At 38.6% G+C, this 21,222-nt stretch overlaps 28 non-coding genes across 28 annotated transcripts; all 28 read right to left on the bottom strand.

The window, feature by feature from the left end:
* Window positions 1–1,253: 1,253 nt before the first annotated feature.
* TRNAC-ACA (transfer RNA cysteine (anticodon ACA)) lies at window positions 1,254–1,326 on the bottom strand. The gene has a single exon. It is a non-coding gene; the product is annotated as a tRNA-Cys (tRNA).
* Window positions 1,327–2,330: 1,004 nt separating this feature from the next.
* TRNAH-GUG (transfer RNA histidin (anticodon GUG)) lies at window positions 2,331–2,402 on the bottom strand. Its single transcript has one exon. It is a non-coding gene; the product is annotated as a tRNA-His (tRNA).
* An 8-nt stretch (window positions 2,403–2,410) lies between these two features.
* On the bottom strand, window positions 2,411–2,483 carry TRNAR-ACG (transfer RNA arginine (anticodon ACG)). Its single transcript has one exon. It is a non-coding gene; the product is annotated as a tRNA-Arg (tRNA).
* Window positions 2,484–4,139: 1,656 nt separating this feature from the next.
* Window positions 4,140–4,212, bottom strand: TRNAR-ACG (transfer RNA arginine (anticodon ACG)). The gene has a single exon. It is a non-coding gene; the product is annotated as a tRNA-Arg (tRNA).
* Window positions 4,213–4,644: 432 nt separating this feature from the next.
* Window positions 4,645–4,716, bottom strand: TRNAH-GUG (transfer RNA histidin (anticodon GUG)). The gene has a single exon. It is a non-coding gene; the product is annotated as a tRNA-His (tRNA).
* Window positions 4,717–4,724: 8 nt separating this feature from the next.
* TRNAC-ACA (transfer RNA cysteine (anticodon ACA)) lies at window positions 4,725–4,797 on the bottom strand. The gene has a single exon. It is a non-coding gene; the product is annotated as a tRNA-Cys (tRNA).
* Window positions 4,798–5,801: 1,004 nt separating this feature from the next.
* TRNAH-GUG (transfer RNA histidin (anticodon GUG)) lies at window positions 5,802–5,873 on the bottom strand. Its single transcript has one exon. It is a non-coding gene; the product is annotated as a tRNA-His (tRNA).
* Window positions 5,874–5,881: 8 nt separating this feature from the next.
* On the bottom strand, window positions 5,882–5,954 carry TRNAR-ACG (transfer RNA arginine (anticodon ACG)). Its single transcript has one exon. It is a non-coding gene; the product is annotated as a tRNA-Arg (tRNA).
* A 512-nt stretch (window positions 5,955–6,466) lies between these two features.
* Window positions 6,467–6,539, bottom strand: TRNAR-ACG (transfer RNA arginine (anticodon ACG)). The gene has a single exon. It is a non-coding gene; the product is annotated as a tRNA-Arg (tRNA).
* Window positions 6,540–7,040: 501 nt separating this feature from the next.
* On the bottom strand, window positions 7,041–7,113 carry TRNAR-ACG (transfer RNA arginine (anticodon ACG)). Its single transcript has one exon. It is a non-coding gene; the product is annotated as a tRNA-Arg (tRNA).
* Window positions 7,114–8,117: 1,004 nt separating this feature from the next.
* TRNAH-GUG (transfer RNA histidin (anticodon GUG)) lies at window positions 8,118–8,189 on the bottom strand. The gene has a single exon. It is a non-coding gene; the product is annotated as a tRNA-His (tRNA).
* An 8-nt stretch (window positions 8,190–8,197) lies between these two features.
* Window positions 8,198–8,270, bottom strand: TRNAR-ACG (transfer RNA arginine (anticodon ACG)). Its single transcript has one exon. It is a non-coding gene; the product is annotated as a tRNA-Arg (tRNA).
* A 501-nt stretch (window positions 8,271–8,771) lies between these two features.
* TRNAR-ACG (transfer RNA arginine (anticodon ACG)) lies at window positions 8,772–8,844 on the bottom strand. The gene has a single exon. It is a non-coding gene; the product is annotated as a tRNA-Arg (tRNA).
* A 512-nt stretch (window positions 8,845–9,356) lies between these two features.
* TRNAR-ACG (transfer RNA arginine (anticodon ACG)) lies at window positions 9,357–9,429 on the bottom strand. Its single transcript has one exon. It is a non-coding gene; the product is annotated as a tRNA-Arg (tRNA).
* A 2,825-nt stretch (window positions 9,430–12,254) lies between these two features.
* TRNAR-ACG (transfer RNA arginine (anticodon ACG)) lies at window positions 12,255–12,327 on the bottom strand. Its single transcript has one exon. It is a non-coding gene; the product is annotated as a tRNA-Arg (tRNA).
* A 1,677-nt stretch (window positions 12,328–14,004) lies between these two features.
* TRNAR-ACG (transfer RNA arginine (anticodon ACG)) lies at window positions 14,005–14,077 on the bottom strand. Its single transcript has one exon. It is a non-coding gene; the product is annotated as a tRNA-Arg (tRNA).
* A 421-nt stretch (window positions 14,078–14,498) lies between these two features.
* TRNAH-GUG (transfer RNA histidin (anticodon GUG)) lies at window positions 14,499–14,570 on the bottom strand. Its single transcript has one exon. It is a non-coding gene; the product is annotated as a tRNA-His (tRNA).
* An 8-nt stretch (window positions 14,571–14,578) lies between these two features.
* TRNAR-ACG (transfer RNA arginine (anticodon ACG)) lies at window positions 14,579–14,651 on the bottom strand. Its single transcript has one exon. It is a non-coding gene; the product is annotated as a tRNA-Arg (tRNA).
* Window positions 14,652–15,083: 432 nt separating this feature from the next.
* TRNAL-GAG (transfer RNA leucine (anticodon GAG)) lies at window positions 15,084–15,155 on the bottom strand. The gene has a single exon. It is a non-coding gene; the product is annotated as a tRNA-Leu (tRNA).
* An 8-nt stretch (window positions 15,156–15,163) lies between these two features.
* Window positions 15,164–15,236, bottom strand: TRNAR-ACG (transfer RNA arginine (anticodon ACG)). The gene has a single exon. It is a non-coding gene; the product is annotated as a tRNA-Arg (tRNA).
* A 432-nt stretch (window positions 15,237–15,668) lies between these two features.
* Window positions 15,669–15,740, bottom strand: TRNAH-GUG (transfer RNA histidin (anticodon GUG)). The gene has a single exon. It is a non-coding gene; the product is annotated as a tRNA-His (tRNA).
* An 8-nt stretch (window positions 15,741–15,748) lies between these two features.
* On the bottom strand, window positions 15,749–15,821 carry TRNAR-ACG (transfer RNA arginine (anticodon ACG)). Its single transcript has one exon. It is a non-coding gene; the product is annotated as a tRNA-Arg (tRNA).
* A 2,263-nt stretch (window positions 15,822–18,084) lies between these two features.
* On the bottom strand, window positions 18,085–18,157 carry TRNAR-ACG (transfer RNA arginine (anticodon ACG)). The gene has a single exon. It is a non-coding gene; the product is annotated as a tRNA-Arg (tRNA).
* Window positions 18,158–18,578: 421 nt separating this feature from the next.
* Window positions 18,579–18,650, bottom strand: TRNAH-GUG (transfer RNA histidin (anticodon GUG)). Its single transcript has one exon. It is a non-coding gene; the product is annotated as a tRNA-His (tRNA).
* Window positions 18,651–18,658: 8 nt separating this feature from the next.
* On the bottom strand, window positions 18,659–18,731 carry TRNAR-ACG (transfer RNA arginine (anticodon ACG)). The gene has a single exon. It is a non-coding gene; the product is annotated as a tRNA-Arg (tRNA).
* A 512-nt stretch (window positions 18,732–19,243) lies between these two features.
* TRNAR-ACG (transfer RNA arginine (anticodon ACG)) lies at window positions 19,244–19,316 on the bottom strand. The gene has a single exon. It is a non-coding gene; the product is annotated as a tRNA-Arg (tRNA).
* Window positions 19,317–19,748: 432 nt separating this feature from the next.
* Window positions 19,749–19,820, bottom strand: TRNAH-GUG (transfer RNA histidin (anticodon GUG)). Its single transcript has one exon. It is a non-coding gene; the product is annotated as a tRNA-His (tRNA).
* Window positions 19,821–19,828: 8 nt separating this feature from the next.
* On the bottom strand, window positions 19,829–19,901 carry TRNAR-ACG (transfer RNA arginine (anticodon ACG)). The gene has a single exon. It is a non-coding gene; the product is annotated as a tRNA-Arg (tRNA).
* Window positions 19,902–21,222: the final 1,321 nt, after the last annotated feature.

The raw sequence follows: 21,222 nt of genomic DNA, 5'->3' as shown, positions 1-21,222 counted from the left end.
AATGGATGTGTGAGAAATAAAATGAAAATGCCGTGACCCGGGGTTGCTGCGGCCACAACTCAGAGTACTAACCACTATACGATCACGGCAACTTAAACGAGCCAGGTAGGAGTCGAACCTACAATCTGCTGATCCGTAGTCAGATGTTTTATCCATTGCGCCACTGGCCAGCTGTCTTATGCCACTTGGAGTGTTCATCATGTTTTTGAACCTGTTTCAAGCTTTGATGGTTATTCAAGTATATACAGAATCAAATTTTGAGAGTTGACTGTACACTTGCTGCAGGGCTTATTTCCCATAAACATCTCACAAACAATTTTCTTTGTGACTGCAAAATGATCTTTTCAGCCTGTGATGAACTTGCTCAGAGTCCATTCATTTGAGTTTCCTGTATTCAGGAATTTATGTCAGCTTTCCAGATTTCAAGAAAATGATTCACAAAGAAATGATCAAGAAATGATTCAAAGTATGGAAAGATAACTTCACAATAAGCAGTAAAGACAAATTGTGCAAGCACATTCAAAGAATATGCTTAGTTTCTTCAATTGTCCTTACCTTCAAAATTGTAAAGAAATGGATGTGTGAGAAATAAAATGAAAATGCCGTGACCTGGATTCGAACCGGGGTTGCTGCGGCCACAACGCAGAGTACTAACCACTATACAATCACAGCAACTTAAACGAGCAAGGTAGTAGTCGAACCTACAATCTGCTGATCTGTAGTCAAACGCGTTATCCATTACGCCACTGGCCCAGCTGTTGTATGCCACTTGGAGTGTTCATCAAGTTTTTGAACCTGTTTCAAGCTTTGATGGTTATTGAAGTATATACAGAATCAAAGTTTGAGAGTTGACTGTACACTTGCTGCAGGGCTTATTTCCCATAAACATCTCGCAAACAATTTTCTTTGTGACTGCAAAATGATCTTTTCAGCCTGTGATGAAGTTGCTCAGAGTCCATTCATTTGAGTTTCCTGTATTCAGGAATTTATGTCAGCTTTCCAGATTTCAAGAAAATGATTAACAAAGAAATGATTCAAAGTATGGAAAGATAGCTTCACAATAAGCAGTAAAGACAAATTGTGCAAGCACAGTCAAAGAATCTGCTTAGTTTCTTCAATTGTCCTTACCTTCAATATTGTAAAGAAATGGATGTGTGAGAAATAAAATGAAAATGCCGTGACCCGGATTCGAACCGGGGTTGCTGTGGCCACAACACAGAGTACTAACCACTATACAATCACGACAACTTAAACGAGCCAGGTAGGAGTCGAACCTACAATCTTCTGATCTGTAGTCAGACGCGTTATCCATTGCGCCACTGGCCCAGCTGTCTTATACCACTTTGGAGTGTTCATCATGTATTTGAACCTGTTTCAAGCTTTGATGGTTATTGAAGTATATACAGAATCAAATTTTGAGAGTTGACTGTACACTTGCTGCAGGGCTTATTTCCCATAAACATCTCACAAACAATTTTCTTTGTGACTGCAAAATGATCTTTTCAGCCTGTGATGAACTTGCTCAGAGTCAATTCATTTGAGTTCCCTGTATTCAGGAATTTATGTCAGCTTTCCAGATTTCAAGAAAACGATTCACAAAGAAATGATCAAGAAATGATTCAAAGTATGGAAAGATAGCTTCACAATAAGCAGTAAAGACAAATTGTGCAAGCACATTCAAAGAATCTGCTTAGTTTCTTCAATTGTCCTTACCTTCAATATTGTAAAGAAATGGATGTGTGAGAAATAAAATGAAAATGCCGTGACCCGGATTAGAACCGGGGTTGCTGCTGCCACAACGCAGAGTACTAACCACTATACGATCACGGCAACTTAAACGAGCCAGGTAGGAGTCGAACATACAATCTGCTGATCCGTAGTCAGATGCGTTATCCATTGCGCCACTGGCCCAGCTGTCTTATGCCACTTGGAGTGTTCATCCTGTTTTTGAACCTGTTTCAAGCTTTGATGGTTATTGAAGTATATACAGAATCAAATTTTGAGAGTTGACTGTACACTTGCTGCAGGGCTTATTTCCCATAAACATCTCACAAAAAAATTTTTTGTGACTGCAAAATGATCTTTTCAGCCTGTGATGAACTTGCTCAGAGTCCATTCATTTGAGTTTCCTGTATTCAGGAATTTATGTCAGCTTTCCAGATTTCAAGAAAATGATTCACAAAGAAATGATTCAAAGTATGGAAAGATAGCTTCACAATAAGCAGTAAAGACAAATTGTGCAAGCACATTCAAAGAATCTGCTTAGTTTCTTCAATTGTCCTTACCTTCAATATTGTAAAGAAATGGATGTGTGAGAAATAAAATGAAAATGCCGTGACCCGGATTCGAACCAGGGTTGCTGCGGCCACAACGCAGAGTACTAACCACTATACGATCACGGCAACTTAAACGAGCCAGGTAGGAGTCGAACCTACAATCTTCTGATCCGTAGTCAGAAGCGTTATCCATTGCGCCACTGGCTCAGCTGTCTTATGCAACTTGGAGTGTTCATCATGTTTTTTAACCTGTTTTAAGCTTTGATGGTTATAGAAGTATATACAGAATCAAATTTTGAGAGTTGACTGTACACTTGCTGCAGGGCTTATTTCCCATAAACATCTCACAAACAATTTTCTTTGTGACTGCAAAATGATCTTTTCAGCCTGTGATGAACTTGCTCAGAGTCCATTCATTTGAGTTTCCTGTATTCAGGAATTTATGTCAGCTTTCCAGATTTCAAGAAAATGATTCACAAAGAAATGATCAAGAAATGATTCAAAGTATGGAAAGATAGCTTCACAATAAGCAGTAAAGACAAATTGTGCAAGCACATTCAAAGAATCTGCTTAGTTTCTTCAATTGTCCTTACCTTCAATATTGTAAAGAAATGGATGTGTGAGAAATAAAATGAAAATGCCGTGACCCGGGGTTGCTGCGGCCACAACTCAGAGTACTAACCACTATACGATCACGGCAACTTAAACGAGCCAGGTAGGAGTCGAACCTACAATCTGCTGATCCGTAGTCAGATGTTTTATCCATTGCGCCACTGGCCAGCTGTCTTATGCCACTTGGAGTGTTCATCATGTTTTTGAACCTGTTTCAAGCTTTGATGGTTATTCAAGTATATACAGAATCAAATTTTGAGAGTTGACTGTACACTTGCTGCAGGGCTTATTTCCCATAAACATCTCACAAACAATTTTCTTTGTGACTGCAAAATGATCTTTTCAGCCTGTGATGAACTTGCTCAGAGTCCATTCATTTGAGTTTCCTGTATTCAGGAATTTATGTCAGCTTTCCAGATTTCAAGAAAATGATTCACAAAGAAATGATCAAGAAATGATTCAAAGTATGGAAAGATAACTTCACAATAAGCAGTAAAGACAAATTGTGCAAGCACATTCAAAGAATATGCTTAGTTTCTTCAATTGTCCTTACCTTCAAAATTGTAAAGAAATGGATGTGTGAGAAATAAAATGAAAATGCCGTGACCTGGATTCGAACCGGGGTTGCTGCGGCCACAACGCAGAGTACTAACCACTATACAATCACAGCAACTTAAACGAGCAAGGTAGTAGTCGAACCTACAATCTGCTGATCTGTAGTCAAATGCGTTATCCATTACGCCACTGGCCCAGCTGTTGTATGCCACTTGGAGTGTTCATCAAGTTTTTGAACCTGTTTCAAGCTTTGATGGTTATTGAAGTATATACAGAATCAAAGTTTGAGAGTTGACTGTACACTTGCTGCAGGGCTTATTTCCCATAAACATCTCGCAAACAATTTTCTTTGTGACTGCAAAATGATCTTTTCAGCCTGTGATGAAGTTGCTCAGAGTCCATTCATTTGAGTTTCCTGTATTCAGGAATTTATGTCAGCTTTCCAGATTTCAAGAAAATGATTAACAAAGAAATGATTCAAAGTATGGAAAGATAGCTTCACAATAAGCAGTAAAGACAAATTGTGCAAGCACATTCAAAGAATCTGCTTAGTTTCTTCAATTGTCCTTACCTTCAATATTGTAAAGAAATGGATGTGTGAGAAATAAAATGAAAATGCCGTGACCCGGATTCGAACCGGGGTTGCTGTGGCCACAACACAGAGTACTAACCACTATACAATCACGACAACTTAAACGAGCCAGGTAGGAGTCGAACCTACAATCTTCTGATCCGTAATCAGACGCGTTATCCATTGCGCCACTGGCCCAGCTGTCTTATACCACTTTGGAGTGTTCATCATGTTTTTGAACCTGTTTCAAGCTTTGATGGTTGTTGAAGTATATACAGAATCAAATTTTCAGAGTTGACTGTACACTTGCTGCAGGGCTTATTTCCCATAAACATCTCACAAACAATTTTCTTTGTGACTGCAAAATAATCTTTTCAGCCTGTGATGAACTTGCTCAGAGTCCATTCATTTGAGTTTCCTGTATTCAGGAATTTATGTCAGCTTTCCAGATTTCAAGAAAACGATTCACAAATAAATGATCAAGAAATGATTCAAAGTATGGAAAGATAGCTTCACAATAAGCAGTAAAGACAAATTGTGCAAGCACATTCAAAGAATCTGCTTAGTTTCTTCAATTGTCCTTACCTTCAATATTGTAAAGAAATGGATGTGTGAGAAATAAAATGAAAATGCCATGACCCGGATTCGAACCGGGGTTGCTGCGGCCACAACGCAGAGTACTAACCACTATACGATCACGGCAACTTAAACGAGCCAGGTAGGAGTCGAACCTACAATCTTCTGATCTGTAGTCAGACGCGTTATCCATTGCGCCACTGGCCCAGCTGTCTTATACCACTTTGGAGTGTTCATCATGTATTTGAACCTGTTTCAAGCTTTGATGGTTATTGAAGTATATACAGAATCAAATTTTGAGAGTTGACTGTACACTTGCTGCAGGGCTTATTTCCCATAAACATCTCACAAACAATTTTCTTTGTGACTGCAAAATGATCTTTTCAGCCTGTGATGAACTTGCTCAGAGTCAATTCATTTGAGTTCCCTGTATTCAGGAATTTATGTCAGCTTTCCAGATTTCAAGAAAACGATTCACAAAGAAATGATCAAGAAATGATTCAAAGTATGGAAAGATAGCTTCACAATAAGCAGTAAAGACAAATTGTGCAAGCACATTCAAAGAATCTGCTTAGTTTCTTCAATTGTCCTTACCTTCAATATTGTAAAGAAATGGATGTGTGAGAAATAAAATGAAAATGCCGTGACCCGGATTAGAACCGGGGTTGCTGCTGCCACAACGCAGAGTACTAACCACTATACGATCACGGCAACTTAAACGAGCCAGGTAGGAGTCGAACATACAATCTGCTGATCCGTAGTCAGATGCGTTATCCATTGCGCCACTGGCCCAGCTGTCTTATGCCACTTGGAGTGTTCATCCTGTTTTTGAACCTGTTTCAAGCTTTGATGGTTATTGAAGTATATACAGAATCAAATTTTGAGAGTTGACTGTACACTTGCTGCAGGGCTTATTTCCCATAAACATCTCACAAAAAAAATTTTTGTGACTGCAAAATGATCTTTTCAGCCTGTGATGAACTTGCTCAGAGTCCATTCATTTGAGTTTCCTGTATTCAGGAATTTATGTCAGCTTTCCAGATTTCAAGAAAATGATTCACAAAGAAATGATTCAAAGTATGGAAAGATAGCTTCACAATAAGCAGTAAAGACAAATTGTGCAAGCACATTCAAAGAATCTGCTTAGTTTCTTCAATTGTCCTTACCTTCAATATTGTAAAGAAATGGATGTGTGAGAAATAAAATGAAAATGCCGTGACCCGGATTCGAACCAGGGTTGCTGCGGCCACAACGCAGAGTACTAACCACTATACGATCACGGCAATTTAAACAAGCCAGGTAGGAGTCGAACCTACAATCTTCTGATCCGTAGTCAGACGCGTTATCCATTGCGCCACTGGCCCAGCTATCTTATACTACTTTGGAGTGTTCATCATGTTTTTGAACCTGTTTCAAGCTTTGATGGTTGTTGAAGTATATACAGAATCAAATTTTCAGAGTTGACTGTACACTTGCTGCAGGGCTTATTTCCCATAAACATCTCACAAACAATTTTCTTTGTGACTGCAAAATAATCTTTTCAGCCTGTGATGAACTTGCTCAGAGTCCATTCATTTGAGTTTCCTGTATTCAGGAATTTATGTCAGCTTTCCAGATTTCAAGAAAACGATTCACAAAGAAATGATCAAGAAATGATTCAAAGTATGGAAAGATAGCTTCACAATAAGCAGTAAAGACAAATTGTGCAAGCACATTCAAAGAATCTGCTTAGTTTCTTCAATTGTCCTTACCTTCAATATTGTAAAGAAATGGATGTGTGAGAAATAAAATGAAAATGCCGTGACCCGGATTCGAACCGGGGTTGCTGCGGCCACAACTCAGAGTACTAACCACTATACGATCACGGCAACTTAAACGAGCCAGGTAGGAGTCGAACCTACAATCTTCTGATCCGTAGTCAGACGCGTTATCCATTGCGCCACTGGCCCAACTGTCTTATACCACTTTGGAGTGTTCATCATGTTTTTGAACCTGTTTCAAGCTTTGATGGTTGTTGAAGTATATACAGAATCAAATTTTCAGAGTTGACTGTACACTTGCTGCAGGGCTTATTTCCCATAAACATCTCACAAACAATTTTCTTTGTGACTGCAAAATAATCTTTTCAGCCTGTGATGAACTTGCTCAGAGTCCATTCATTTGAGTTTCCTGTATTCAGGAATTTATGTCAGCTTTCCAGATTTCAAGAAAACGATTCACAAAGAAATGATCAAGAAATGATTCAAAGTATGGAAAGATAGCTTCACAATAAGCAGTAAAGACAAATTGTGCAAGCACATTCAAAGAATCTGCTTAGTTTCTTCAATTGTCCTTACCTTCAATATTGTAAAGAAATGGATGTGTGAGAAATAAAATGAAAATGCCGTGACCCGGGGTTGCTGCGGCCACAACGCAGAGTACTAACCACTATACGATCACGGCAACTTAAACGAGCCAGGTAGGAGTCGAACCTACAATCTTCTGATCCGTAGTCAGAAGCGTTATCCATTGCGCCACTGGCTCAGCTGTCTTATGCAACTTGGAGTGTTCATCATGTTTTTTAACCTGTTTCAAGCTTTGATGGTTATAGAAGTATATACAGAATCAAATTTTGAGAGTTGACTGTACACTTGCTGCAGGGCTTATTTCCCATAAACATCTCACAAACAATTTTCTTTGTGACTGCAAAATGATCTTTTCAGCCTGTGATGAACTTGCTCAGAGTCCATTCATTTGAGTTTCCTGTATTCAGGAATTTATGTCAGCTTTCCAGATTTCAAGAAAATGATTCACAAAGAAATGATCAAGAAATGATTCAAAGTATGGAAAGATAGCTTCACAATAACCAGTAAAGACAAATTGTGCAAGCACATTCAAAGAATCTGCTTAGTTTCTTCAATTGTCCTTACCTTCAATATTGTAAAGAAATGGATGTGTGAGAAATAAAATGAAAATGCCGTGACCCGGATTAGAACCGGGGTTGCTGCGGCCACAACGCAGAGTACTAACCACTATACGATCACGGCAACTTAAACGAGCCAGGTAGGAGTCGAACATACAATCTGCTGATCCGTAGTCAGATGCGTTATCCATTGCGCCACTGGCCCAGCTGTCTTATGCCACTTGGAGTGTTCATCCTGTTTTTGAACCTGTTTCAAGCTTTGATGGTTATTGAAGTATATACAGAATCAAATTTTGAGAGTTGACTGTACACTTGCTGCAGGGCTTATTTCCCATAAACATCTCACAAACAATTTTTTTTGTGACTGCAAAATGATCTTTTCAGCCTGTGATGAACTTGCTCAGAGTCCATTCATTTGAGTTTCCTGTATTCAGGAATTTATGTCAGCTTTCCAGATTTCAAGAAAATGATTCACAAAGAAATGATTCAAAGTATGGAAAGATAGCTTCACAATAAGCAGTAAAGACAAATTGTGCAAGCACATTCAAAGAATCTGCTTAGTTTCTTCAATTGTCCTTACCTTCAATATTGTAAAGAAATGGATGTGTGAGAAATAAAATGAAAATGCCGTGACCCGGATTCGAACCAGGGTTGCTGCGGCCACAACGCAGAGTACTAACCACTATACGATCACGGCAATTTAAACGAGCAAGGTAGGAGTCGAACCTACAATCTTCTGATCCGTAGTCAGACGCGTTATCCATTGCGCCACTGGCCCAGCTGTCTTAAACCACTTTGGAGTGTTCATCATGTTTTTGAACCTGTTTCAAGCTTTGATGGTTGTTGAAGTATATACAGAATCAAATTTTCAGAGTTGACTGTACACTTGCTGCAGGGCTTATTTCCCATAAACATCTCACAAACAATTTTCTTTGTGACAACAAAATAATCTTTTCAGCCTGTGATGAACTTGCTCAGAGTCCATTCATTTGAGTTTCCTGTATTCAGGAATTTATGTCAGCTTTCCAGATTTCAAGAAAATGATTCACAAAGAAATGATTCAAAGTATGGAAAGATAGCTTCACAATAAGCAGTAAAGACAAATTGTGCAAGCACATTCAAAGAATCTGCTTAGTTTCTTCAATTGTCCTTACCTTCAATATTGTAAAGAAATGGATGAGTGAGAAATAAAATGAAAATGCCGTGACCCGGATTCGAACCGGGGTTGCTGCGGCCATAACGCAGAGTACTAACCACTATAGGATCACGGCAACTTAAACGAGCCAGGTAGGAGTCAAACCTACAATCTTCTGATCCGTAGTCAGACGCGTTATCCATTGCGCCACTGGCCCAGCTGTCTTATACTACTTTGGAGTGTTCATCATGTTTTTGAACCTGTTTCAAGCTTTGATGGTTGTTGAAGTATATACAGAATCAAATTTTCAGAGTTGACTGTACACTTGCTGCAGGGCTTATTTCCCATAAACATCTCACAAACAATTTTCTTTGTGACTGCAAAATAATCTTTTCAGCCTGTGATGAACTTGCTCAGAGTCCATTCATTTGAGTTTCCTGTATTCAGGAATTTATGTCAGCTTTCCAGATTTCAAGAAAACGATTCACAAAGAAATGATCAAGAAATGATTCAAAGTATGGAAAGATAGCTTCACAATAAGCAGTAAAGACAAATTGTGCAAGCACATTCAAAGAATCTGCTTAGTTTCTTCAATTGTCCTTACCTTCAATATTGTAAAGAAATGGATGTGTGAGAAATAAAATGAAAATGCCGTGACCCGGATTCGAACCGGGGTTGCTGCGGCCACAACTCAGAGTACTAACCACTATACGATCACGGCAACTTAAACGAGCCAGGTAGGAGTCGAACCTACAATCTTCTGATCCGTAGTCAGACGCGTTATCCATTGCGCCACTGGCCCAGCTGTCTTATATCACTTTGGAGTGTTCATCATGTTTTTGAACCTGTTTCAAGCTTTGATGGTTGTTGAAGTATATACAGAATCAAATTTTCAGAGTTGACTGTACACTTGCTGCAGGGCTTATTTCCCATAAACATCTCACAAACAATTTTCTTTGTGACTGCAAAATAATCTTTTCAGCCTGTGATGAACTTGCTCAGAGTCCATTCATTTGAGTTTCCTGTATTCAGGAATTTATGTCAGCTTTCCAGATTTCAAGAAAACGATTCACAAAGAAATGATCAAGAAATGATTCAAAGTATGGAAAGATAGCTTCACAATAAGCAGTAAAGACAAATTGTGCAAGCACATTCAAAGAATCTGCTTAGTTTCTTCAATTGTCCTTACCTTCAATATTGTAAAGAAATGGATGTGTGAGAAATAAAATGAAAATGCCGTGACCCGGGGTTGCTGCGGCCACAACTCAGAGTACTAACCACTATACGATCACGGCAACTTAAACGAGCCAGGTAGGAGTCGAACCTACAATCTGCTGATCCGTAGTCAGATGTTTTATCCATTGCGCCACTGGCCAGCTGTCTTATGCCACTTGGAGTGTTCATCATGTTTTTGAACCTGTTTCAAGCTTTGATGGTTATTCAAGTATATACAGAATCAAATTTTGAGAGTTGACTGTACACTTGCTGCAGGGCTTATTTCCCATAAACATCTCACAAACAATTTTCTTTGTGACTGCAAAATGATCTTTTCAGCCTGTGATGAACTTGCTCAGAGTCCATTCATTTGAGTTTCCTGTATTCAGGAATTTATGTCAGCTTTCCAGATTTCAAGAAAATGATTCACAAAGAAATGATCAAGAAATGATTCAAAGTATGGAAAGATAACTTCACAATAAGCAGTAAAGACAAATTGTGCAAGCACATTCAAAGAATATGCTTAGTTTCTTCAATTGTCCTTACCTTCAATATTGTAAAGAAATGGATGTGTGAGAAATAAAATGAAAATGCCGTGACCTGGATTCGAACCGGGGTTGCTGCGGCCACAACGCAGAGTACTAACCACTATACAATCACAGCAACTTAAACGAGCAAGGTAGTAGTCGAACCTACAATCTGCTGATCTGTAGTCAAATGCGTTATCCATTACGCCACTGGCCCAGCTGTTGTATGCCACTTGGAGTGTTCATCAAGTTTTTGAACCTGTTTCAAGCTTTGATGGTTATTGAAGTATATACAGAATCAAAGTTTGAGAGTTGACTGTACACTTGCTGCAGGGCTTATTTCCCATAAACATCTCGCAAACAATTTTCTTTGTGACTGCAAAATGATCTTTTCAGCCTGTGATGAAGTTGCTCAGAGTCCATTCATTTGAGTTTCCTGTATTCAGGAATTTATGTCAGCTTTCCAGATTTCAAGAAAATGATTCCCAAAGAAATGATCAAGACATGATTCAAAGTATGGAAAGATAGCTTCACAATAAGCAGTAAAGACAAATTGTGCAAGCACATTCAAAGAATCTACTTAGTTTCTTCAATTGTCCTTACCTTCAATATTGTAAAGAAATGGATGTGTGAGAAATAAAATGAAAATGCAGTGACCCGGATTCGAACCGGGGTTGCTGCAGCCACAACGCAGAGTACTAACCACTATACGATCATGGCATCTTAAACAAGCCAGGTAGGAGTCGAAAATACAATCTGCTGATCCGTAGTCAGACTCTTTATCCATTGCGCCACTGGCCCAACTGTCTTATGCAACTTGGAGTGTTCATCATGTTTTTGAACCTGTTTCAAGCTTTGATGGTTATTCAAGAATATACAGAATCAAATTTTGAGAGTTGACTGTACACTTGCTGCAGGGCTTATTTCCCATAAACATCTCACAAACAATTTTCTTTGTGACTGCAAAATGATCTTTTCAGCTTGTGATGAACTTGCTCAGAGTCAATTCATTTGAGTTTCCTGTATTCAGGAATTTATGTCAGCTTTCCAGATTTCAAGAAAATTTTTCACAAAAAAATGATCAAGAAATGATTCAAAGTATGGAAAGATAGCTTCACAATAAGCAGTAAAGACAAATTGTGCAAGCACATTCAAAGAATATGCTTAGTTTCTTCAATTGTCCTTACCTCCAATATTGTAAAGAAATGGATGTGTGAGAAATAAAATGAAAATGCCATGACCTGGATTCGAACCGGGGTTGCTGCTGCCACAACGCAGAGTACTAACCACTATACGATCACAGCAACTTAAACGAGCAAGGTAGGAGTCAAACCTACAATCTACTGATCTTTAGTCAGACGCGTTATCCATTACGCCACTGGCCCAGCTGTCTTATGCCACTTGGAGTGTTCATCATGTTTTTGAACCTGTTTCAAGCTTTGATGGTTATTGAAGTATATACAGAATCAAATTTTCAGAGTTGACTGTACACTTGCTGCAGGGCTTATTTCCCATAAAGATCTCACAAACAATTTTCTTTGTGATTGCAAAATTATATTTTCAGCCTGTGATGAACTTGCTCAGAGTCCATTCATTTGAGTTTCCTGTATTCAGGAATTTATGTCAGCTTTCCAGATTTCAAGAAAATGATTCACAAAGAAATGATCAAGAAATGATTCAAAGTATGGAAAGATAGCTTCACAATAAGCAGTAAAGACAAATTGTGCAAGCACATTCAAAGAATCTGCTTAGTTTCTTCAATTGTCCTTACCTTCAATATTGTAAAGAAATGGATGTGTGAGAAATAAAATGAAAATGCCGTGACCCGGGGTTGCTGCGGCCACAACGCAGAGTACTAACCACTATACGATCACGGCAACTTAAACGAGCCAAGTAGGAGTCGAACCTACAAGCTTCTGATCCGTAGTCAGAAGCGTTATCCATTGCGCCACTGGCCCAGCTGTCTTATGCCACTTGGAGTGTTCATCATGTTTTTGAACCTGTTTCAAGCTTTGATGGTTATAGAAGTATATACAGAATCAAATTTTGAGAGTTGACTGTACACTTGCTGCAGGGCTTATTTCCCATAAACATCTCACAAACAATTTTCTTTGTGACTGCAAAATGATCTTTTCAGCCTGTGATGAACTTGCTCAGAGTCCATTCATTTGAGTTTCCTGTATTCAGGAATTTATGTCAGCTTTCCAGATTTCAAGAAAATGATTCTCAAAGAAATGATCAAGAAATGATTCAAAGTATGGAAAGATAGCTTCACAATAAGCAGTAAAGACAAATTGTGCAAGCACATTCAAAGAATCTGTTTAGTTTCTTCAATTGTCCTTACCTTCAATATTGTAAAGAAATGGATGTGTGAGAAATAAAATGAAAATGCCATGACCCGAATTCGAACCAGGGTTGCTGCGGACACAACCCAGAGTACTAACCACTATACGATCACGGCAACTTAAACGAGCCAGGTAGGAGTCGAACCTACAATCTGCTGATCCGTAGTCAGATATTTTATCCATTGCGCCACTGGCCAGCTGTCTTATGCCACTTGGAGTGTTCATCATGTTTTTGAACCTGTTTCAAGCTTTGATGGTTATTCAAGTATATACAGAATCAAATTTTGAGAGTTGACTGTACACTTGCTGCAGGGCTTATTTCCCATAAACATCTCACAAACAATTTTCTTTGTGACTGCAAAATGATCTTTTCAGCTTGTGATGAACTTGCTCAGAGTCAATTCATTTGAGTTTCCTGTATTCAGGAATTTATGTCAGCTTTCCAGATTTCAAGAAAATGATTCACAAAGAAATGATCAAGAAATGATTCAAAGTATGGAAAGATAGCTTCACAATAAACAGTAAAGACAAATTGTGCAAGCACATTCAAAGAATATGCTTAGTTTCTTCAATTGTCCTTACCTCCAATATTGTAAAGAAATGGATGTGTGAGAAATAAAATGAAAATGCCATGACCTGGATTCGAACCGGGGTTGCTGCTGCCACAACGCAGAGTACTAACCACTATACGATCACAGCAACTTAAACGAGCAAGGTAGGAGTCAAACCTACAATCTGCTGATCTTTAGTCAGACGCGTTATCCATTACGCCACTGGCCCAGCTGTCTTATGCCACTTGGAGTGTTCATCATGTTTTTGAACCTGTTTCAAGCTTTGATGGTTATTGAAGTATATACAGAATCAAATTTTCAGAGTTGACTGTACACTTGCTGCAGGGCTTATTTCCCATAAAGATCTCACAAACAATTTTCTTTGTGATTGCAAAATTATATTTTCAGCCTGTGATGAACTTGCTCAGAGTCCATTCATTTGAGTTTCCTGTATTCAGGAATTTATGTCAGCTTTCCAGATTTCAAGAAAATGATTCACAAAGAAATGATCAAGAAATGATTCAAAGTATGGAAAGATAGCTTCACAATAAGCAGTAAAGACAAATTGTGCAAGCACATTCAAAGAATCTGCTTAGTTTCTCAATTGTCCGTACCTTCAATATTGTAAAGAAATGGATGTGTGAGAAATAAAATGAAAATGCCGTGACCCGGATTCGAATCTGGGTTGCTGCGGCCACAACGCAGAGTACTAACCACTATACGATCACGGCAACTTAAACGAGCCAGGTAGGAGTCAAACCTACAATCTTCTGATCCGTAGTCAGACGCATTATCCATTGCGCCACTGGCCCAGCTGTCTTATACCACTTTGGAGTGTTCATCATGTTTTTGAACCTGTTTCAAGCTTTGATGGTTGTTGAAGTATATACAGAATCAAATTTTCAGAGTTGACTGTACACTTGCTGCAGGGCTTATTTCCCATAAACATCTCACAAACAATTTTCTTTGTGACAACAAAATAATCTTTTCAGCCTGTGATGAACTTGCTCAGAGTACATTCATTTGAGTTTCCTGTATTCAGGAATTTATGTCAGCTTTCCAGATTTCAAGAAAATGATTCACAAAGAAATGATTCAAAGTATGGAAAGATAGCTTCACAATAAGCAGTAAAGACAAATTGTGCAAGCACATTCAAAGAATCTGCTTAGTTTCTTCAATTGTCCTTACCTTCAATATTGTAAAGAAATGGATGTGTGAGAAATAAAATGAAAATGCCGTGACCCGGATTCGAACCGGGGTTGCTGCGGCCACAACGCAGAGTACTAACCACTATACGATCACGGCAACTTAAACGAGCCAGGTAGGAGTCGAACCTACAATCTTCTGATCCGTAGTCAGACGCGTTATCCATTGCGCCACTGGCCCAGCTGTCTTATACCACTTTGGAGTGTTCATCATGTTTTTGAACCTGTTTCAAGCTTTGATGGTTGTTGAAGTATATACAGAATCAAATTTTCAGAGTTGACTGTACACTTGCTGCAGGGCTTATTTCCCATAAACATCTCACAAACAATTTTCTTTGTGACTGCAAAATAATCATTTCAGCCTGTGATGAACTTGCTCAGAGTCCATTCATTTGAGTTTCCTGTATTCAGGAATTTATGTCAGCTTTCCAGATTTCAAGAAAACGATTCACAAAGAAATGATCAAGAAATGATTCAAAGTATGGAAAGATAGCTTCACATTAAGCGGTAAAGACAAATTGTGCAAGCACATTCAAAGAATCTGCTTAGTTTCTTCAATTGTCCTTACCTTCAATATTGTAAAGAAATGGATGTGTGAGAAATAAAATGAAAATGCCGTGACCCGGATTCGAACCGGGGTTGCTGCGGCCTCAACGCAGAGTACTAACCACTATACGATCACGGCAACTTAAACGAGCCAGGTAGGAGTCGAACCTACAATCTTCTGATCCGTAGTCAGACGCGTTATCCATTGCGCCACTGGCCCACCTGTCTTATACCACTTTGGAGTGTTCATCATGTTTTTGAACCTGTTTCAAGCTTTGATGGTTATTGAAGTATATACAGAATCAAATTTTGAGAGTTGACTGTACACTTGCTGCAGGGCTTATTTCCCATAAACATCTCACAAACAATTTTCTTTGTGACTGCAAAATGATCTTTTCAGCCTGTGATGAACTTGCTCAGAGTCAATTCATTTGAGTTTCCTGTATTCAGGAATTTATGTCAGCTTTCCAGATTTCAAGAAAACGATTCACAAAGAAATGATCAAGAAATGATTCAAAGTATGGAAAGATAGCTTCACATTAAGCAGTAAAGACAAATTGTGCAAGCACATTCAAAGAATCTGCTTAGTTTCTTCAATTGTCCTTACCTTCAATATTGTAAAGAAATGGATGTGTGAGAAATAAAATGAAAATGCCGTGACCCGGATTCGAACCGGGGTTGCTGCGGCCACAACGCAGAGTACTAACCACTATACGATCACGGCAACTTAAACGAGCCAGGTAGGAGTCGAACCTACAATCTTCTGATCCGTAGTCAGACGCGTTATCCATTGCGTCACTGGCCCACCTGTCTTATACCACATTGGAGTGTTCATCATGTTTTTGAACCTGTTTCAAGCTTTGATGGTTATTGAAGTATATACAGAATCAAATTTTGAGAGTTCACTGTACACTTGCTGCAGGGCTTATTTCCCATAAACATCTCACAAACAATTTTCTTTGTGACTGCAAAATGATCTTTTCAGCCTGTGATGAACTTGCTCAGAGTCAATTCATTTGAGTTTCCTGTATTCAGGAATTTATGTCAGCTATCCAGATTTCAAGAAAATGATTCACAAAGAAATGATCAAGAAATGATTCAAAGTATGGAAAGATAGCTTCACAATAAGCAGTAAAGACAAATTGTGCAAGCACATTCAAAGAATATGCTTAGTTTCTTCAATTGTCCTTACCTCCAATATTGTAAAGAAATGGATGTGTGAGAAATAAAATGAAAATGCCGTGACCTGGATTCGAACCGGGGTTGCTGTGGCCACAACGCAGAGTACTAACCACTATACGATCACAGCAACTTAAACGAGCAAGGTAGGAGTCGAACCTACAATCTGCTGATCTGTAGTCAAACGCGTTATCCATTACGCCACTGGCCCAGCTGTTTTATGCCACTTGGAGTGTTCATCATGTTTTTGAACCTGTTTCAAGCTTTGATGGTTATTGAAGTATATACAGAATCAAAGTTTGAGAGTTGACTGTACACTTGCAGCAGGGCTTATTTCCCATAAACATCTCACAAACAATTTTCTTTGTGACTGCAAAATGATCTTTTCAGCCTGTGATGAACTTGCTCAGAGTCCATTCATTTGAGTTTCCTGTATTCAGGAATTTATGTCAGCTTTCCAGATTTCAAGAAAATGATTCACAAAGAAATGATCAAGAAATGATTCAAAGTATGGAAAGATAGCTTCACAATAAGCAGTAAAGACAAATTGTGCAAGCACATTCAAAGAATCTACTTAGTTTCTTCAATTGTCCTTACCTTCAATATTGTAAAGAAATGGATGTGTGAGAAATAAAATTAAAATGCAGTGATCCGGATTCGAACCGGGGTTGCTGCAGCCACAACGCAGAGTACTAACCACTATACGATCATGGCATCTTAAACAAGCCAGGTAGGAGTCGAAAATACAATCTGCTGATCCGTAGTCAGACTCTTTATCCATTGCGCCACTGGCCCAGCTGTCTTATGCCACTTGGAGTGTTCATCATGTTTTTAAACCTGTTTCAAGCTTTGATGGTTATTCAAGTATATACAGAATCAAATTTTGAGAGTTGACTGTACACTTGCTGCAGGGCTTATTTCCCATAAACATCTCACAAACAATTTTCTTTGTGACTGCAAAATGATCTTTTCAGCTTGTGATGAACTTGCTCAGAGTCAATTCATTTGAGTTTCCTGTATTCAGGAATTTATGTCAGCTTTCCAGATTTCAAGAAAATGATTCACAAAGAAATGATCAAGAAATGATTCAAAGTATGGAAAGATAGCTTCACAATAAGCAGTAAAGACAAATTGTGCAAGCACATTCAAAGAATATGCTTAGTTTCTTCAATTGTCCTTACCTCCAATATTGTAAAGAAATGGATGTGTGAGAAATAAAATGAAAATGCCGTGACCTGGATTCGAACCGGGGTTGCTGCGGCCACAACGCAGAGTACTAACCACTATACGATCACAGCAACTTAAACGAGCAAGGTAGGAGTTGAACCTACAATCTGCTGATCTTTAGTCAGACGCGTTATCCATTACGCCACTGGCCCAGCTGTCTTATGCCACTTGGAGTGTTCATCATGTTTTTGAACCTGTTTCAAGCTTTGATGGTTATTAAAGTATATACAGAATCAAATTTTCAGAGTTGACTGTACACTTGCTGCAGGGCTTATTTCCCATAAAGATCTCACAAACAATTTTCTTTGTGATTGTAAAATTATATTTTCAGCCTGTGATGAACTTGCTCAGAGTCCATTCATTTGAGTTTCCTGTATTCAGGAATTTATGTCAGCTTTCCAGATTTCAAGAAAATGATTCACAAAGAAATGATCAAGAAATGATTCAAAGTATGGAAAGATAGCTTCACAATAAGCAGTAAAGACAAATTGTGCAAGCACATTCAAAGAATCTGCTTAGTTTCTCAATTGTCCGTACCTTCAATATTGTAAAGAAATGGATGTGTGAGAAATAAAATGAAAATGCCGTGACCCGGATTCGAACCTGGGTTGCTGCGGCCACAACGCAGAGTACTAACCACTATACGATCACGGCAACTTAAACGAGCCAGGTAGGAGTCAAACCTACAATCTTCTGATCCGTAGTCAGACGCATTATCCATTGCGCCACTGGCCCAGCTGTCTTATACCACTTTGGAGTGTTCATCATGTTTTTGAACCTGTTTCAAGCTTTGATGGTTGTTGAAGTATATACAGAATCAAATTTTCAGAGTTGACTGTACACTTGCTGCAGGGCTTATTTCCCATAAACATCTCACAAACAATTTTCTTTGTGACTGCAAAATAATCTTTTCAGCCTGTGATGAACTTGCTCAGAGTACATTCATTTGAGTTTCCTGTATTCAGGAATTTATGTCAGCTTTCCAGATTTCAAGAAAATGATTCACAAAGAAATGATTCAAAGTATGGAAAGATAGCTTCACAATAAGCAGTAAAGACAAATTGTGCAAGCACATTCAAAGAATCTGCTTAGTTTCTTCAATTGTCCTTACCTTCAATATTGTAAAGAAATGGATGTGTGAGAAATAAAATGAAAATGCCGTGACCCGGATTCGAACCGGGGTTGCTGCGGCCACAACGCAGAGTACTAACCACTATACGATCACGGCAACTTAAACGAGCCAGGTAGGAGTCGAACCTACAATCTTCTGATCCGTAGTCAGACGCGTTATCCATTGCGCCACTGGCCCAACTGTCTTATACCACTTTGGAGTGTTCATCATGTTTTTGAACCTGTTTCAAGCTTTGATGGTTGTTGAAGTATATACAGAATCAAATTTTCAGAGTTGACTGTACACTTGCTGCAGGGCTTATTTCCCATAAACATCTCACAAACAATTTTCTTTGTGACTGCAAAATAATCTTTTCAGCCTGTGATGAACTTGCTCAGAGTCCATTCATTTGAGTTTCCTGTATTCAGGAATTTATGTCAGCTTTCCAGATTTCAAGAAAACGATTCACAAAGAAATGATCAAGAAATGATTCAAAGTATGGAAAGATAGCTTCACATTAAGCAGTAAAGACAAATTGTGCAAGCACATTCAAAGAATCTGCTTAGTTTCTTCAATTGTCCTTACCTTCAATATTGTAAAGAAATGGATGTGTGAGAAATAAAATGAAAATGCCGTGACCCGGATTCGAACCGGGGTTGCTGTGGCCACAACGCAGAGTACTAACCACTATACGATCATGGCAACTTAAACGAGCCAGGTAGGAGTCGAACCTACAATCTTCTGATCCGTAGTCAGACGCGTTATCCATTGCGCCACTGGCCCACCTGTCTTATACCACTTTGGAGTGTTCATCATGTTTTTGAACCTGTTTCAAGCTTTGATGGTTATTGAAGTATATACAGAATCAAATTTTGAGAGTTGACTGTACACTTGCTGCAGGGCTTATTTCCCTTAAACATCTCACAAACAATTTTCTTTGTGACTGCAAAATGATCTTTTCAGCCTGTGATGAACTTGCTCAGAGTCAATTCATTTGAGTTTCCTGTATTCAGGAATTTATGTCAGCTTTCCAGATTTCAAGAAAACGATTCACAAAGAAATGATCAAGAAATGATTCAAAGTATGGAAAGATAGCTTCACAATAAGCAGTAAAGACAAATTGTGCAAGCACATTCAAAGAATCTGCTTAGTTTCTTCAATTGTCCTTACCTTCAATATTGTAAAGAAATGGATGTGTGAGAAATAAAATGAAAATGCCGTGACCCGGATTCGAACCGGGGTTGCTGCGGCCACAACGCAGAGTACTAACCACTATACGATCACGGCAACTTAAACGAGCCAGGTAGGAGTCGAACCTACAATCTTCTGATCCGTAGTCAGACGCGTTATCCATTGCGCCACTGGCCCAGCTGTCTTAAACCACTTTGGAGTGTTCATCATGTTTTTGAACCTGTTTCAAGATTTGATGGTTGTTGAAGTATATACAGAATCAAATTTTCAGAGTTGACTGTACACTTGCTGCAGGGCTTATTTCCCATAAACATCTCACAAACAATTTTTTTTGTGACTGCAAAATGATCTTTTCAGCCTGTGATGAACTTGCTCAGAGTCCATTCATTTGAGTTTCCTGTATTCAGGAATTTATGTCAGCTTTCCAGATTTCAAGAAAATGATTCACAAAGAAATGATTCAAAGTATGGAAAGATAGCTTCACAATAAGCAGTAAAGACAAATTGTGCAAGCACATTCAAAGAATCTGCTTAGTTTCTTCAATTGTCCTTACCTTCAATATTGTAAAGAAATGGATGTGTGAGAAATAAAATGAAAATGCCGTGACCCGGGGTTGCTGCGGCCACAACCCAGAGTACTAACCAGTATACGATCACGGCAACTTAAACGAGCCAGGTAGGAGTCGAACCTACAATCTGCTGATAAACATCTCACAAACAATTTTCTTTGTGACTGCAAAATGATCTTTTCAGCCTGTGATGAACTTGCTCAGAGTCAATTCATTTGAGTTTCCTGTATTCAGGAATTTATGTCAGCTTTCCAGATTTCAAGAAAATGATTCACAAAGAAATGATCAAGAAATGATTCAAAGTATGGAAAGATAGCTTCACAATAAGCAGTAAAGACAAATTGTGCAAGCACATTCAAAGAATATGCTTAGTTTCTTCAATTGTCCTTACCTCCAATATTGTAAAGAAATGGATGTGTGAGAAATAAAATGAAAATGCCGTGACCTGGATTCGAACCGGGGTTGCTGTGGCCACAACGCAGAGTACTAACCACTATACGATCACAGCAACTTAAACGAGCAAGGTAGGAGTCGAACCTACAATCTGCTGATCTGTAGTCAAACGTGTTATCCATTACGCCACTGGCCCAGCTGTTTTATGTCACTTGGAGTGTTCATCATGTTTTTGAACCTGTTTCAAGCTTTGATGGTTATTGAAGTATATACAGAATCAAAGTTTGAGAGTTGACTGTACACTTGCTGCAGGGCTTATTTCCCATAAACATCTCACAAACAATTTTCTTTGTGACTGCAAAATGATCTTTTCAGCCTGTGAGGAACTTGCTCAGAGTCCATTCATTTGAGTTTCCTGTATTCAGGAATTTATGTCAGCTTTCCAGATTTCAAGAAAATGATTCACAAAGAAATGATCAAGAAATGATTCAAAGTATGGAAAGATAGCTTCACAATAAGCAGTAAAGACAAATTGTG

This window comes from Pseudophryne corroboree, chromosome 6 (assembly GCF_028390025.1).
Source record: "Pseudophryne corroboree isolate aPseCor3 chromosome 6, aPseCor3.hap2, whole genome shotgun sequence".
Classification (NCBI taxonomy): Eukaryota; Metazoa; Chordata; class Amphibia; order Anura; family Myobatrachidae; genus Pseudophryne; species Pseudophryne corroboree.
The sequence above is the reverse complement of the archived record's forward strand: the minus strand, read 5'-3'. Positions and strand labels throughout refer to the sequence as shown.